This window comes from Anas acuta, chromosome 23, assembly GCF_963932015.1.
Source record: "Anas acuta chromosome 23, bAnaAcu1.1, whole genome shotgun sequence".
NCBI classification, from domain to species: Eukaryota; Metazoa; Chordata; class Aves; order Anseriformes; family Anatidae; genus Anas; species Anas acuta.
In genome coordinates, this window is record NC_089001.1 from 1866724 (window position 1) to 1884031 (window position 17308).

General features: G+C 49.8%; 1 protein-coding gene across 5 annotated transcripts in view; it reads left to right on the plus strand.

Moving 5' to 3' along the window:
- ZBTB16 (zinc finger and BTB domain containing 16) overlaps positions 1 to 17308 on the plus strand; it is a 91390-nt gene that overhangs the window by 12025 nt on the left and 62057 nt on the right. The gene's annotated exons all lie outside the window — the stretch shown is intronic.

A 17308-nucleotide genomic window follows, 5' to 3' on the forward strand; every position in this document is an offset into this window, starting at 1 on the left:
GCTTTTCACTTAAGATCATCTACGGCAGCTCAATAAGCGTTATGGACTCCTTTCAGTTCTTGTTATAACTTGCGAAGTGGTATTTGTTAAAATGGCACTTATTGATTTCATAGAGGAATCCTGAGAGAGAATGTGCTGTTTCAGGGGTGACAGGATCAAATCTTTTCTTCCCCTTCATGCGCAGAAATGCTGCAAGGCAGCACAGGCAGTTTGCAGCGGGGTATCTGTGCAGCCTTATCTGCTTCTACACGGTATCGGCTGTTTCCTTACCCTGCTGCATATATCTGTTTTTCTTCTGTATAGTAAAATGATCTGCATTTTCCTTTTTGCTCATAATTAGCAAGAATTTTCTTCTACTTCTTTTTTTTTTCCCCCCCTTGACAGCTTCAAGAGAGACTTTAAATGAGTAATTACTAAATATTTCCCGGCAGCCAAACACGGGGCCATGGCATCTCCTGTTGCAAAAGTGAAAAATATTTCTGTTTGCAGTTAATTTTAGTGGCAGGCAGATCATGTTAACTGGGTGTAATTGCTTCCAGATATGGCAGAGGGTTTTGTGTGTTAGGATGAAGGGTCTGGTAAGTGCTCACTTCCTGTGTAAATTAGCCTATTCCATTCATTCTTTCTTTCTGGGCAGCCCTGGATTGTGTCATTCTTCTTGCAATTTTTTTCTCTGGCCTGGTGTTAGGCAGCTAAGTGCTTTATAGTAGGTTTAATTCTTCGTTTGGCATCAGTCCCGCCTTTACCTTAGCAGGCGAGGCAGTGTCCAGATGCGTGGGCTGGGGTTTGAATGTCTGTCCCCGCTCCTCAGCCTTTTCTCCTGCAACAAAGCCCAGCGCAGCGTCCTGCTGCCTCCTCTGCGGGGCTTCGAGCAGCGCCGTGTCATCTCCCAAATATCCGTCCTGCTGGCCAGAATTACTTTTCGAATTGAGGAAGCGTGGCTGCGGCAGAGGGTGCACACAGGCGCCTTAGAGAAATCGCCTTCGAGCAAGATTTTCAAACGTGCATCACGGTCTGTGCAAACCACACGGCCGATAAGCGATCACAGCCCTGCGCGCATGAGTGCTAGCAAAACACTGCCGCTCGCTTTGAGCCAAAAAGCTGCTCTTTTGGGTGCTGCCTCCGCTAGGCATGATCAGGCTGCAAGCGCCGCTGATGTTGGTTTTTGTTTTTGTTTTGTTTTTTTGGTTTTGTATGGCTGACCAGAAAAAGTTAAACATGCGAGAGGTGCAGAGTCCGCAGGCTGGCCTCATTTCATGCAGCGTTACCGGCTGTGGTGTTCTCGTTTGAAGTGCTCGTTTGAAGGCTGAACATCACAGGTCTCGCTGCTCTTTCTGGAGGTTTGTTTTCTCTCCAGCTACAGCAAAGACCAGGAATTGAAAAATATCCTTTGGACAGATAGGCAGTGAAACACAGGGGATGTGAATGTACAAGAAATTAAGACAGAAGGATTCGCGTCACAGGAGGAATACAGAAAGCTTTGTGCATCATTTTGACTGAGCGAATGCAAATAAGGCAGGCACAGTCTGAGTGTGGAAGGTTTAGATACCTCGAATTTGGGCTTGTGAGCTCGAGTACTTTCCGTTGATTTGTGACACCTATTTCGATTCTGAGGCTTGAGCCTGATTGTAAAGACCTGTTTGGGGCATTCAGAAACGCTGCTTATTTATTCACCCCGGATAATCTTTACACTGAAGTATTTCTGAAAGGGTTGTCATCATTTTTGAGCACTAGTTTGCATTGGCAACGTTTTGGATAACTTCCGCAGCTTATGTGCAGAGTAACAGATACCTCTACGGGGATAATAACTGCTGCTTGACCACTAGCTTTCTCAGATCAAGATACAATTTCTTTTTCTTTTCTTTGAGAACATCCACCAGCTCTGTCACTTTCTACCTGAAGAGTGGTGTGAGGGCAGTTTGAATAAAACCGGGGTGCAGAGAAGGGTGGTAGGACTGATCCTGTCAGGCCCAGCCTGTGTGCTCTGGATGGCAGCCAGTGCAGTCTGTATCATTTTCGCTGTAGTGTTCTTAACTGATTTTAAGTAGATTATGGCTGGATACATGTCCCACTGTGCTAGTTTAGTTTTCCATTGACCTTCGTAATCTTGTTGCTGTTTTATTGGCAAGTTGTTTAATAAACAAGCCTGCAATATGCAATTTAGAAAATATTTCTCTATTTAGGCAAAAGTGGCATAATGTCTATTTAGTGCAACTAGAACTGCTTGCAATAAATCCCTGCTAAACGCAGCGCTTTGTTACCTGTGTCAGCACGGGAGATGTTGTTTGTCTGTGTATCAGCTCAGCCGATAACCCCACGCTCTGCTCAGCCCTGCACAAGGACCAGGTTGCTTGATGAGCGCGGGTTTCACGCCCAGATGGGTGCTGGGGGGGGGGACATGCGGTGGCCAGGCTGGGCAGAGCTGCCCAGGAGGGGCTGTGGGGGCTCCACGGGGCACCCTGGGGCACCGGCTGCGCATGGGGTGACACCGGGCGGCGCGGTGTGGTAGGAGCAGGGCGCCTCTGCTCCTGCGTGTGACCTACAAAGCAGGCAGAAATCGAAGGAGTGGAAAAACAGAAAGAAACTAAAAAACCCTGAAACCCCAAACACCAGGGCATTTCCATTACCTGCTTACTCAGAAGGACGGAAGGAGAGCAAGTAAGCGGCTGGAGCCGGTGCCAAGGCAGGCACGCAGGCCCTTGCCGGCCGTGCTGTTGTGCTAGCAGACACAGAGGGGTTTGCAGCGAGCAGAAAGCGACCTGCCACCAAAACGCCCGTGTGGTTCCCAGCTGCCATGGGGCACCCTGTCCCGGGAGCTCGTCCTTCCCACTGCAGGGCTGCGGGCCCTGGGAAGGCTAAAATCACGTTTTCCCATTGACTTGGTGAGGACTTGCGTTGATTTGTAATTTCTCCAGGCATTCTAAAATGTACAGCCTCATTTCCTTTGTGTTAATTAGAATATATATATATACACACACATAAAAATACATAACTACTGCCTCTCATGACTTTAAGATCTGTGTGTACACACTGTACTGTAACAGCATGTGTGCTCTGTTTGCGTATCCAGTGCTACTGTTGAAATTGTTTTTATGCTCTTGCCACCAGGCCTGGGGACACCGTGCTGGCAGTGGACTCAGTGTGCTTTGCCCTTTGTCACCTTCCCTCATTCTTTTCTCTGTGCATTATTTATAGTAAATCATATTAGAAAGGAGTGTTAAGGAGGAAGTGTGATTCATCCTCCTTGAAACCATTGATGACATAAGTAAAGGCAAAGTGCTTACTACGTGTTTTTTATTATGGTATTTAAGGACAGGTTGTACTAATTTTGTAGTGTACAGAGTAAACCTGTGAACATTATGAATCTAAGAAATTAGATTTAACCACAGCGCATACCACACGTTAAAAAAATTCAACGAAAACCCACACAGACTTCTTGGAAGCGTGCACATGTGAAAGTGCAAGGCTTTCAGGACAGCTGCTGGCTTTCCAGATTTTACTCCGTACCGTTGGCTTTCAGTCGGCTGGGCTAAGGCTTCTCATGGGTTTGCTGGGACTTGCTCTGGCGTGGAAGTGGGCAAGGTGATGACCTCGTGAGTCTTGCCTTGCTTTCCAGGGCTGCCCTAGTGTGGGATGAATGCGAAGCTGATGAGCATCAGTCCGGTGTCACTGTTGATACCTGATGCTCTCACCTGTTGCAAGTTACAAATTTGGGAATGTGGTTTCTGAATTCCCTCCTCTGTTTTCTCATTACAGCATTAATGTGCTTGGGTTTACCAATGGTCTTGCAAGAGGTGCTCTGATTGTGCATCTGTTCTGGTAAACGGGGGAAAAACCTGTGCAAAGCCTGCGAGTTGGGTTCCCTCAGCATCCTTGCAGAGAGGAGATGCTTGGTGCAGGGCAGATTCGTAGCAGGCGCCGTGCCAGGGCAGAGGGACAACCCCACGCCATGCATGGCCGCAGCTGACAGCCTTTGATCTGGTGGCAGATCTCACGATGCGAGCTGCTTGGTCGTGCTCCCCTTCCAGCCTTCAGCATTGGCTATCGGTGTCAAAAGACGGCATTCAAAGCAAAGGCACGCCACGAGCCCTCACCTCCAAATGGCTCACAGATCGCCCGTGGAGGCTGGCCACTGTGCCAAGCCGCACAGCTTGCTGCTGGTGGCACGGAGCAGCTCGTGTTGGTGCTGGGTATCTTATCTCGGGCTGGGCACGGGCTGCGGTCGCCGCACAGGGCTGTGTGATAAGGCAGCAGGCGTTGTGTGCCGCTGCCTGGTGGTCTGCTCGCCGCCGCCCCTCGCGCCCCCCGGCACGTCGCAGGCAGCGGTGCAGGTTCTCCGTCCCCCTGGCCCTTTTCTGCGAAAAGCTGAAGCGTTCAGAACCCAAACCCTCTTTACCTTTCTATTTGGCTCTCTTGCTATTTTTACCAGTAACGCGGTGACTTCCTCTTTTCTTTCTTCCTTCCTCCTTTTCTTAGAATATATCCAAAGTGCCGAGAGGAGGCACAAGACAGCACTTCTGCGAAGGAGAGGGGCCACGTGGCTGCTAGGGGGGCTGGTGGTGCACAAAGCCACGTTGCTGCGTGGCGGTGTGAGCTTCTGGGGTGCTGCCAGGGAGCAGCAGGAGCCGGTGACGGAGGCTTTGCTGCCACCCGTGGTGCCGGGAGCCCGGCCCTGGGCTGTACAGCCAGCAGGAGCCCCGCTTCCCTCCCAAAGGGATCTTTTCCAGGAAATTTTTAACTTGGATCAAAACCTCTCCCGTGGGGAAATAAGCAAAAACTTGCTGTTATTTTTTAAGCAGAAACCTCGTTTTGCTTCCTGGGTCCCTGCCTCTTTCTGCTTTCAAGAGCAGGGGGCCGGGATGGGGGGGGGAGTTCTCATTTTGACATGCTGTCCCCAGGCATTTTGGTTCATTTGAACTCGGGTGAAGGGTGGTTTCTCGCTGATTGCTGGGGTTTCTGTGCCTTGTGTTTTCTGGGGCGGAGGGAAGGGTGGCTCCTCGGGCAGGGGCAGTGCGGTCACGGCCTGGTGGGAACTGGGGCACCCCTGGCTCCCAACCCAAACCCGCACTGAGTCAGCAGCGTGGGGCTGCCCCGGCCCTGCCCAGCACTGGGGCAGGGGCGCGGGATTTAAGGATGCAGAGGCAGTCACTGGTATTGATTTTTGGCTTATCTGACCCTTTAGCTAGAGGCGGCTCTTCCCTCAGCGTCTAACCAAATGTAACTTAAAGCAACAAAGAAATGTATATCATCCTTCCCTTGCGTTAATTAGGGCTGGCCAATGCATTATTTAGTGGGGTGAGAGTTGCTGTGGGCTTGCCCCGTGCATGGGGAGAGAGCTCCAGGGGTGCTGTGCTCCGTGCAAGCAAGGCTGGGGGCAGTGGCCAGCAGCCGTGGCCAGCTCTGGAGCTGGCTCCTGCCCCGACCTCGTGTTTCGAAGGGGGACCTGCCCAGCTGAGAGCTGCATCTCGGTGCAGGATGTGGTTGAGGGGGACCGCTGGGAGGACGGGCACTGCCCAGCCCCGCCACGGGCAGCTGCGCAGCATCCTCCACCCGCTGGAGGTGGAAAACAGCTCCCTAATTAGCACCTTTGTTGCTAAGTGAATGGAGCTGCCGTGCGTGGCGAGCTTCCCGATACTGATACGTGTGTCAGAGAGGGGGTCATAAAAAGCGCACACAATGCCTCATTGTGCAGCCGTAGGTATTAATGCACCGCAGCCTGTTTGCTCGCCTCGTGACAATGGTCAGGTAACGTGGGCCAAGGACAAGAGGCAAATGCAGTTTGTTTTTCTCTCCTCCCCCCCCCCCCCTCCTTCGTTTGCTTGGATGTTTAGTGCTACCCACAAATGCAGTTGGTGGGGACAGATAAGAATCACTGACCTACAGCAAGTAATGGAGACTTTCTTCCTGCCAAAATTAAAAAACAAAAACACCCACGTTGTATTGTGTTTATAGAGCAGGGCTGTGTCTTGCAGGCGCAGTGTGCCCTGCTGTTGGTCCTGGCTTGCTGAAATTTCTCTCATGTAGGCTATGAGTGGATTGTTTTTTGGTTTTTTGGTTTTTTTTTGCATCTTCAGTGTGCATGGCCCCGTGCGTTTCCCACCGTGTGTGAAGTCAGCTGTTAAATGTCTGCTCCGCTGCCAGCACCTGCCCGCAGGGCCCGACACAGCTCCACGGCACTCGGCTGTGTGGGTCCAGTCCCCGGTGGGTGTGAGAGCAGAGCCAGCAGGCTCCTGTCCTGCACGGTGCCGGGACTGCGGGGAAGGGGCTGGTGCAGTGCCAGGGATGTCGGGATCTCTTATGGATGGGCCATTGGAGGAGCGTTGTCTTTTTTGGCTGCTTTTCTGTCCATTAGCTCTGCGATAAATTAGGCCGTGGCTGGCATCTCCTCACTCTTTAAATAAATTTGCCTTTGGAAAGTACCTGCTACGTTGTGATGGAGCTGCACTGAAAAGAATCGAACAAAATGCCTGGACAGCGCCAATTCCCCCCCCCCAGCCCTCCTCTTGAATACAGATATTTTAAAAGCGGAAAGTGGCATTAGATGGAGGCCTGGAAGCAGGGCAGGTTTTGGTTAAACGTCGCTTCTGGAGCTGAATCTCCTCAAACAGGAGCTGCTGATGGTAAGCCCAGGCTGGCCTCGCGTTCAGCTGCAGCACACGGTGGCCGTGCCGGTGCCCGTGCTGCTGCCACTCACCCTGCAGGCAGCCAGCGTTGGGATCCCTGCGAGTGACAGAACAAGAGGCCAGGCAAAAACCAGTAGCCAAAGAGCAGCTGGACCCAGCGAGGTGTCCCCAGAGCTCATGCGGGTCCTGTGTCAGCTGCTGGCTTTTGGGGCAGCACCACCTCGGGGCGGGCAGGTCAGAGCCTGGTGCTGTCGTCTGCCCCTCCAGGGCCATGCAGGGCTTGGGGAATTGCTCTGGGTGGCAGTGGTGATGGTGTGGGGCTGATGCAGGGCTTCGTGTTTAAGGTGTCTCCTCTGTTCAACGGGAATTGCGGTTTGGGGCTGGCTGTGTGTTGTACGTGGTTGCTTTTATTTAAATGTATGTTGGCTTAGTTCTTGCTTCAGCCACTCCATTTTCCTGGGGTAGGATTTTTTTTTCCCTGTTATTAGCTAATGAGCTGATTCTTTTGCCATTTTTAAATAACTGTATTTTTCCTTCAACATGAGAAAGGGGAACTGTCTTTTCTCAATAGCATAGCTCTCATAAGTCATTGAAGGCATGAATTTACCATTATTCCACACAAATATGTGGATTACCACACTTCTTATTTCTTAGGCTTGAATTGCTGAATCATGGAAGCAGAGTGACAGAAAATGTTTGCCTACATGATTTGGGGAAAAAAAAAGGCATGTTTTTAGAGCTGTTTGAGCAGCTGCCGTGGCGGTCGGGCTCTTCCTGCCCCTTTCACAGTCAGTGGTGTCCCTGCGAGGTGGTGGTGACGCTGACGGCCACCTCCTTGGGTGGCATCTCCAGCGCTTCAGCCCTGGTTTTGCTGCAGGCCTCTGTACTTTTATTTTCAATTTTGTCACCTTTCATGCCCCGTGTGGGCCAGGTCAGGCATGAAGCAGCTCCAGTCCCGTGAAGCTCGGGATGGGACCTCATGTGATGGTGTGAGGCTGGGCTCCAGCAGTTACGGCCCGCAGAGTGGTTAAACGCCGCTCTGTTTGGATTGCCAAGGCCCTTTGATTCTTCCTGCATCATCTTCCACATCCTGGCCCCGCGCCGTGGAGCAGGGCTTTTATTATTTTATAGGTGCCGTAACAGTCAAAGGATGCTGTGCAGCGGCTGCTGGCGGGGTCTCCCCCACCTCGCTGCTCAGCGCTGCTCTGCGGCAGTCCCTAATTCACACCCAGCAAGGGCTTGTGCACCTTTCAGAAAAAAATCATCTTTCCCTGATGAAGTTCGAGGACTCATGCTTTGTTTTTTGTCCAAATACTTGGGTGCCACGAGTATTGATTGCATGACCTGACTGCTCATTTATACCCAAGATTTTTTCATGCTTTGCCTCACAGTCACTCATTCATGTGAAGCTTCTCCCCGTCTCCCTATAACAGGGTTTGGCTATCTGGGGGATGTATTTGGGCTGTCCTTCCTGGGGTATCCAGAACTTTTGAAAATATTACACTATATGGTGAGAAGTACAATGTCACCAGAAAAAAAAAGGCAGAGCAGCATGGGGTTGAATTTAGGTGTGTTCACAGGGTTGAATTTAGGTGTGTTCGGTTCAATCCAGCGTTGTAACCACAAAGCATTCCTCCTTGGGCTGGTTGAAGATGTCTGTTTGCGTTGTACGGGGCTGTTCGTTACAGAGCAGCAACCAGGGTAAAACATTACCTTGCAATTGCATAGTAGCGGTTTTCTATCCCCCATGCTGTAAACATTTGTCTGAAATGTTGCACATATTGCTAGAGCAATAGCTCTGAAAAAATATTATCTTTAAAACAAAACAGTACCTCATTTAAGACTATTTTTCTGAGGAGTGCAAATAGGGGTAAAAATTAATGCATCTGTCTTTGCATAAAGATCTGATTGTTCTTATTGTTATCTCTTCTTAGCTTTGCTCTCAGAAAGATTGGACAGTCTTAAGATCTGCAAACAAAGTGCTAGCAAACTAGATGCAAAACTGACTGCAATTATTTTCAGTGCAGCACTGAGATGATCACAAAAAAATACATGCTAGGGAGCAGAAATGGTGCAGAGAAAAATTCTCACGTAAGAAATTATTGTTCTTGCAAGAGCAGATTTGAAATCTATTTAACTTTTCCATGTCCCATACCCTTTTAAATGTTTCAAGTGTATTCTCACTGATAGGTTACCTTTTCTTTCCCTGCAGGCTATAATTAGTGTCCTTTACACAGAATTGGCTTAGAATTGGATTTGAAGAAGATAAGAATCAAATTACCAGTATTTATCTTGTAAATTCCAAAAGATCTACTTAAAGACACTGTATAAAAAGGATTTTTAAAAAGTTTGTACTATGAAAATGCAAACCTCTAATGGGTACAACCGAAGGTTTCGTTAATGTTAGATCTGCAAAACACCCTTAAACAAATGCGGAATTGCCAAAAGTGTGAGTACAGGCAGGAAGGCATCCCTTCCTCCTGCCATAACTCTGCCTGCGGGCTTGGCAGGCGGGCTGCCGGTGGGGTTTGCTGGATTCCACACATAACTATTTGTAGGCAGTTTTATTTTTATTTAATTGAAAGTAACTATCTCAAGATTCAATCCTCTAGCAGCCTGCTTTTGCTATTAAAATAGATGCTATCTTGTTCAAAGTGTTGACCCTTTTCCGGATTGACGGACAACCAGTGCCGTCTGTGGGTTGCCTCCTTCCCCAAAGCACGTAGACATAGCAGGGGCTCTAATGCCTTAAGTTGCTTTAATTTTATGCTAGATGTAGTTTAGCCTTTTAACATGTGTTTATGTATTTTTTTTCTTTCCACAAAGGGCATTGCTTTTTTAAAACATGTTAATTCTTCCATTAAGCTGTTGCGTTAGACATACTGTACCCCACAAATCCTGTATTAATGCTTGCAACCGACGCTGGGCTCCCAAGAACTGAAAGTGAGGGTTTCAGCAGCAGCAGCACCTTACACAAGCGTTTCTGTAATGTTACGTTATCTCTTGCTATTTACTCAGTAGCGTTAAACAGCTTTATTTTCATAACCTGTTGGATTTTTTTTTTCTGTCTGGGTAAGTGTGGTGCAAGTGGTGTTGATTGTGACACCGTAGTGAAACAGCTCATAAAGGTCAGAGTACACTGGTGAAGTTTAGCACCAGCGTGGTGAAGAAATGTGAGAAAGCTGAGATAGCGTTAGCTGGAGATGGGTGCTTTCAGCATGTCTAAAACGGGCTGATTTCATTCTTTGCTTGCATGGCTGTTCCCAGGTAGGCTGGAACAGGTCAGAAAAGTCTTCCAAATCCAGCATCCTTCATCTTCCTCCAGTTTCCTCTGATTCCCTCCCCTCTTTGTTGTGTGGACTTTCAGATGACAAGGCAAGTTGAGTACAAGAAATGGATGGAGGTAATTTCAGTGGGTTCTGTTTTGACAGAAATTAAGCATCTGAATTTAAATTAAGGAGACAGAGAACCCAGGCAGCTGAGACTATATTTTCATAGCGTAAACAGTTGCAGAAGAAGATTAATAGCATCTGTGTAAACAGTTCGTTGTGGTGGAGAGGGGCTTTTTTTTTTGATAGTTAGAAAATACTGACAACTGCTTGGAGCAACAACCGCCATACCTTGCCTCCTGTTTGCCTACAGCATGGCACAACCAGACGTCCCTATGCATTCAGCCTTCCTGTCGATTCTACAGTAAATATTTCAGACACCCTCAGTCTAGCTCTCCCTTCTTGCAGTAAATTACATATTAAAGTAGCCTGGTAACTGAGCACTGGTTGCTGCGCGATAAGGTCCAGGAAATCAATATGTTTGCCATGTGCCTGCTTGTTTATGACACCTGCCTGCAGAACAGTTGAGCAATGTTCTGTTTGCCAAGGCTGCACTTCGGAGGCTCGTATCCTCCTAAAACAGAGTCATGATCTTACAGGAGAAGGTGCAACAGCAGCTATTGATTTTTGCTCCCTGAGCGTGGTATTACACGCGCAGAACAGGGCTGCCTGACAGCCGCTGAGCAGCCTCCTTTTGCAGGGGGGAGAGAGGAGAATGGTAAAATAATGTGAGTGATGATATTTGATTATACTGCACAGCCGTGCCGAGTGAGGGGAGGCTGGCGGGATGAGAGATTGGGTCACATCTTCATTCATCTTCAGGGCTTCTCCCTGGCCCCTGTGGGTCTTTGCACCGCTCCCCTTCACCACCCCCAGCAGCAGGTAGGGGAGCAAACCCCTGGTTTTAAATTCCCCATTAACATGCCTGGGAGGGGAGGCAGTGGTGCAGATGTGTGGGGCAGCGAGATCTCCTGATGTGCTGGCAGGGACGCGTGCTGGTGCAGCACTCAGTGCAGAAACGAGGACCCAGACCCCAAATCCCAGCATGGGGCAGCCTTGTGCCCTGAGCCCCTGCCACCCGAAGCTCCTGCCCTGCTGCTGGCTGAGGCTCTGCCAGCTTTGGTGCTGGGCTTGAGCCCCAAGGGAGGCATTGGACCAAGCAGAAGCCCCCAGCAGGGACTGGAGGTGCTGCCTCCTGCAGCACTACAGAGGTGAAATGAAATCAGAGCCCTCAGTGTCATCGGTACATTCATTTAAGAAGCCAAAAATGTAGAGGAAAAAACAATGCAGGAATTAAAGGGGAAATCTGGATGACTCACTTTTTTTTTTTTTTTTTTCCAAATCTAAAGTTAGCAAGCTGAAGTAATTGACCTTTTGACCCAGATATGAAGTTGGGAGGTAAAAGACACGACTTGCAAGATTTTTGTAAAACTGTTGACCTCTTACAAGATTAAGTCAGAGATAATAGTAATTATAAACAGCTTACGGTGGGTCTAATCAATAGTGAACTTTACCTCCTTCCTAAAACTGAAGGTCAGGTTTTTACTGCAGTAAAGATAGCAATTGCTGGCTTTCACACCATTGCTAGCAGTAAATGTCTCTGTATGTAGAAAATCTGTGAACTGGGTGTATGATTTCTGTGGGTGCTCATAATATTGGAGGGGGAATGGACCTCGGTGCTCTTGGAAATTGGCTTGTGCCTGCTCGTGCTGTCTCCCACCGGGAACAAGGAGCACTTTGCAGCTGCTGTCAGTCTGTCTGTGTGCATACACACACACGTATATAAACACATGCTGTAGTGTAGCCTGTAGTGTAGCCCTTAATCTGGGGGACCTGTGCTATCAGCAGGGCAGCATAACACTTGTACAACTCAAAGGAGGAGGAAAACTCTTATTGAACTGCGTAGCAGTGTGTTTTCTGCTAGGGAAAAAATGGAGTCTTCAGATAGTGTCACTGTGAGCAATTAGTGAAATTGCAAAAGGAAAGGTTTCTGCCTCTTATTTCTCTAAATATAGTTGGTGTCTTTTTATTATACAGGGCAAGCAATTGTCCTCTGTATGCAGTGAGATTCCTTAGCAAACTCGTCACTGTAATAGTGATCAAAAAATCCTGAAAAGCAGAGCTCCTGGCTGCTGGCCATTCCTTACTGTGCTCCCTTTTGGATATAACATTTGGCAAAAAATAAGTTGGAAGCATCGCTCCTTTCCCTCAAAGTTTGCTTTCTAGCCTCAGTCAGGGGAGCCTCAGCCACCGCTGCGCTCCTGCTGTCACCCAGGTGGCCAGTCCCTGCTGGCTGTGTCCCACGGCAGGCAGTCGGCAGGCTTGTGCCCTCGGCTCCGTCCCTGCCTTTTCTTCTGCAGGCTGGAGTGCTGCCAGTATTTATGAAGTTAAAAGCAGTCGGGTACGCTGTCAGACTTAATATTGGCAAACAGCTTCTGTGTATGGAAATTTGTTGCCTGCCATTTATTACGGGGAAGTTATACTTTATCCATCTCTCTCCCCCCTAGCTAGTTCAAGAAAAGAAACCACAAATCTGCTTTTAAGTAGCCATAAAGACACTCGCAGTGAACCCAGCTCGTTATTGCAGGTGGTTAAAGGTACACGCGGGGTGGTTCACACGAGCCCACTCAGGGCTGGGCAGCAGTGCCCACGAGGGGTCCCGTGGGATGGGAGGTGTGGGAGCCCCCTCCCCAGCCCATGGGGACGCACGGCTCTGGGAGCCCTCACGCCGCTGCCCCGGCTCAGCTTGAGGTCCACGGAGCCTCTCGACGGCGTTTGGCTGCCGGGTAATAATTCCGACATTTCTGCAAACCTCCACGTCTTCCTTGTTTGTTTGCAAAACGCTGCCCAAGCGAGGTTTTTTGTTATGCTAAATCTCGTAGGTAAACTTAGAAGGAAGACAAATACTGCTCAAACTGTCGCCAAGGGTGCTATAAACACCGCGCTTGGACAGTGGCACCATTGAGACGCTTGCGTTCAGGAGAAGTTAATACAAAGGGAATGGGGTAGTGCGCAACTATGAAAAGGCAGTTTCTCTTCGTTTAGCTTTTAATTGCTTTCTTTCACTTTTTATGTATAAAAGATTGTCCATTTAATTAACTCAAGAATGCAATTTCAAAAACACTAATGCTTTACACATGATGGCTTTTAAAATAAAAGTAGCATTCTAATATCGCGTAGGGCTTTTTCATGTATGCATTAACCTTTGCAGCAGCAGATTATTTTAGAAAGAAACGATCCCCCCCAACAGCCCCTGGAACAAAAGGGGATCTTGAATAGGAATCTGAAAGATTGTGAGCTTTTGATCCTCAGTTTACCTTGTTAATATTTCTGGACTGGCGGGAGCTCCCCTTTAGCAAACAGTAGGTGATTCCATCTGTTTCTTTGTCTTTCTCTGAATGTCACCTTTTAATCTCCCGCAAACAGCATAATGAGCCATATCATCTTTTCTTCTGCGGCCCGAGCACTAGAACAAGCGGTTTGCATGGCTTACAAAAGATCTCCGGGTAGAGACGAGCAGGGGTAGGAAAGTGAGACGCAAAACTCCATTGCTGTTCTCGCACCTCGCCACCAATTTTCGTGATGCTGGCCCTGTTTTGTGCTGTGAAGCTGGCGTTTCCATCGCGGGCACGCTGCGACGAGCACGTGGGAGGTTGGGTACATGGGCAGCACCCCATCGGTGCCAGGTCCACACTGTGCGTCCCGGTGTGCTGCTCCAAGAGTGGGGCTGGACTGTGGCAGCAGGGCACGGGGAGGTGGTGGTGCAGAGTTCCTCTAGCTCCAGGAAGCAGCTATCATTTCTGTGCGCCTTCTTCAAAGCGCTGGTGGTGAGGAAGGGAGCCATCAGCCCGGTGTTGTTAACATTCATAGAGCAGAGCAAATGCAACCTCCAGCTGTGAGTCACCAGCCGACGCTGAGCTCCTGGAGGAAAGCTCAGCCTGATCCCTCTGCTCCGTGCTGGCGATGTGTGGTGGGGATTTCTGTTGGTTTGGTTTGGTTGTTTGTTTTTATGGAGGTGCTTTACAATGGATGCACTCGTGAGCACACCCTTGCTGCGACCCCTTGCTTAAAATACCCATTAGGACCTTTTAAGGTCTGTTAGCTTTTAATGGACATGTTTAATCTCTACCAAATGGACTTGGGGCAGGGGGAAGAGGGGAAATACCAAGGGCAGGAGGTGGGAAAGGAATCGTCATCCGTCCAGCCTGCTTAACAAAAACCTGCCTGCATTTGCCGGTGCAAAACCTTTCGAATATTGCACTTGTTTCCCTGAATTTGCATTCCTGTTGCTGTGTGGGTACACGTCCAAGCAAAGCCTGTGCTGTAAGTAACAGTCCAACCACAAATTCTGGTTTATTGATAAACCTGAGGGCAGAGCCCCACGTTCCAGCAGATGCAGTGGTTGAGCAGAGGCGAGGGCACTGCGGCAGCGCAGGGGTCACCCAGAGCTGGACCCAGCAGTGAGACCCCAGCCACTTTCCAGCTGACACTTCGCAACATCTTGTGCTCCGAGGAACTGGGTTTGCTGCTTAATTAATTCCACATTTGCCTTCCAAGATGATTAAAGTGGTGCCTTTAGTCCATGAATTAGTGCCATTGTCTGAAGTCATCCTCGTTCTCCGGAGGGATCTTCTCCAGCACGGGGACTTCATGTGAGGGACTTCTTCAAGGCGACGTGCCTACTTCACGTGCTTGAGATTTATATGATAAATTTTTGCTTCCTGAATTACTCAAATTTCTCTTTCCATTACCTGGATTTCTTACACGAGAAAAAATCTGCCCAAAGTGGAGCGTGCAGCCTGCCCAGGGCTCGCAGGCAACACTTGCTGCTACGTGCGCGTGGTGCGATAGCGGTGATAATCACCAGAGCTGAGTCTGTTGGGCTTCTTTTGATATCAAAGGGGATTTTTTGCAACCGGCTCTGGAGAAAACACCAATTTTTTTTTTCTCCCCTTTGAATTAACATGTGCTTCTTCCCCCAGATTCAGGCAGGGAAGTCTTGTGGGAACTTTGAGACAAGTTGCTGGTTTTGTTTTTAAAAATCTGCACGCACACACACACCCTTTTTTTTGTAGCTTAGAAACCTCTCTTTGTGGCAGAAGGCTGGGAGGGTTTGAATACCACATACAAGCGTAGGAGGCTGACTGAGACCATACGGCTTTATCATTCATTAATTCCTGTGTTCATTCATCCTTCTATTTAAACTTCTCTGTAAAGACGGTAGCTACAGATGGTCTTTTGGTACACGCTTTAGCTCGGAGACCTTGGCCCCGACAAAGGGGTACAGAGGGAGCAGCAGAGTGTACAAAATATTTCCAACCATTAGAAATCAAGTTCTTATTCACTGGCAGCGCCTGTTTTGAAAGTAAATTTATGCAAAAGCGTCATAACTTGAGAAACAGGACGTTTCCAAGAGTCAGACCTAATTAATAGGCGAACATTAGCCGTATTTTTGTTTATAGCTGTGCTTCAGAAACTTGAGGAGTAGCATTTCTTTAGCTGTATACTTCCTCTGTGTTGCACAACATAAAACTCTCGACTTTCTCTGACACGACCAGCACTGCGTTTTAGAAAAGGAGTTAACAATTGTGGGTTTTGCGTATTGTTTTTGCGCTGGATCGCACTCACCGTGTAAACTGGCAGTTTTCCTTAAACCTGCTGGCAGCATTTTTTATTTTTATTTTTTTATATTTTTCCCAGCACCCCCAGAATTGCTTTTTGCAGCTCTTGTGATGGTTTCCGTGCTGGGAACTGGGGCCAAGCAGTGCTGGGACGCGGCGGGTGTTTTTCTGTAACGATTCACCACCCACGCTTGGGGATGGATAGGGCAGGGGGTCCTCTCCCCAGCCCCGTGGCACATTTGTGACGATGCATGGACAAGGCTCCCCTCGCCCCCAGGACCACCACTCGGCGTGGTGCCGAGGCTGCTGCATCCCGCGGCACCTCGGGCCGGCTGCTGCTCCTCGCCGTGCGTTCTGTTTGCGCGAGCCTCGGTGCAGAGACATCTGTGCCGCATTCCTGACGCGTTTGTGTCAGGCTTTCCGTGTGGCCGTGACGCCGTGCTGAGCGGGGGTGTTACAGGGTCGGCGCTTGCTCCTTCGGGTGCCCCCAGCAGCTCCCGTGCGTGCCCCGGGCCGCGTGGCTGCCGTGTGCCCTGCAGCGCAGCGGGGGCCCTGCCCTCCCCTCTCTCCTGCACCCCAACACCCTCCCAGGGGCTGAATGGGCTGCCCAGTCTCTGCTGTAAGGGTTTGGGCCAATTCCCCTGGCCTTGGCTGTCCCCCGCGTTGCAGGCTCTCCCTGGGGGTCAGCATGATGCTGGTGAGAAGAGGGCTTCGGACACTGATCCTGCATCTTCCCCAGAAATCCACCTACCAGTGGGGTACAGGCTGCTGGGGGGGCTGGTCTCAGCCCATCTATAAACATCCTTCTTTGTAAAAAGTAATTAAAAAGCCAGAGGTGCAGCTGTGGAGGAATCACTGGCTCCTAGCAGGGACTTGCCACCTCTCTGACATCCCGTGGGGCTCAGGGTCCAAGTGCTGTTGTACGGGGGGGGCACAGCCAAAGCCACCCGGGACGTGCTGGGGGTGGCCGGGGACAGGCCACCGCCACTCAGGGGGCTGCGCAGCCTTCCTCTGTTCTCCGTCTGGTTTCACTGGGGATATTCAGGGAGTGCAATTTCCAATTACCCCTCATCTGAGAGCAGGTGCATGGGTGAGGTGCGTTAGCGGACCCTTCGGAGATGAGAGCATTTTGGAGGAAGCATTTCTGGTCATGTTCAAGCCCCATCCCTGTGCAGAGGAGGGACTGAGCAGGTTTCTCGCTGTTGCAGGAGTTGGCAAAGCTGGTGGCAGCTCCCAGGCACTACTCGGTGTCTGCCCTGGCCCCTTTTGTCCTTCTGGGGCTGAGCCGGGCAGTGCAGAACGAGCGCCTGTTGGACGCTGTCCATGGATGCAGCTCGCCAGCTATTGGGGAGCGAAGAGGAAATAAAGGCATAAAAATGATGGAGCTCGGGGCTTTATGCCAACGTTTCAATCACGGTTGGGAGGCAAAATGCATAGGGCTCTGCCTTGCCTGCTACGTGCGTGTTTCACAGCGAGCGTGTTCATGGCAAGGGCAAGTATCAGCGCTGTCTTGTTTTCCTTGCAGAGACAGGGCTGCAGAAAAACCTGGCATGATGAGATGTGTACTGCCCTGGGGGGTGAAGCACAGGGTGTGGGCACCCTGGGATCCACCTGGAGAGACCCTGGCTGCGCGGTGTTGGGCACCGGGGGGGCGGTGTGCCGGCACTCGCGGAGCAAAGGGGCCCCCGCGGTTCCTTGCTGTTACTGGAGGTGGGGGAGTAGGAGAAATTTTAGC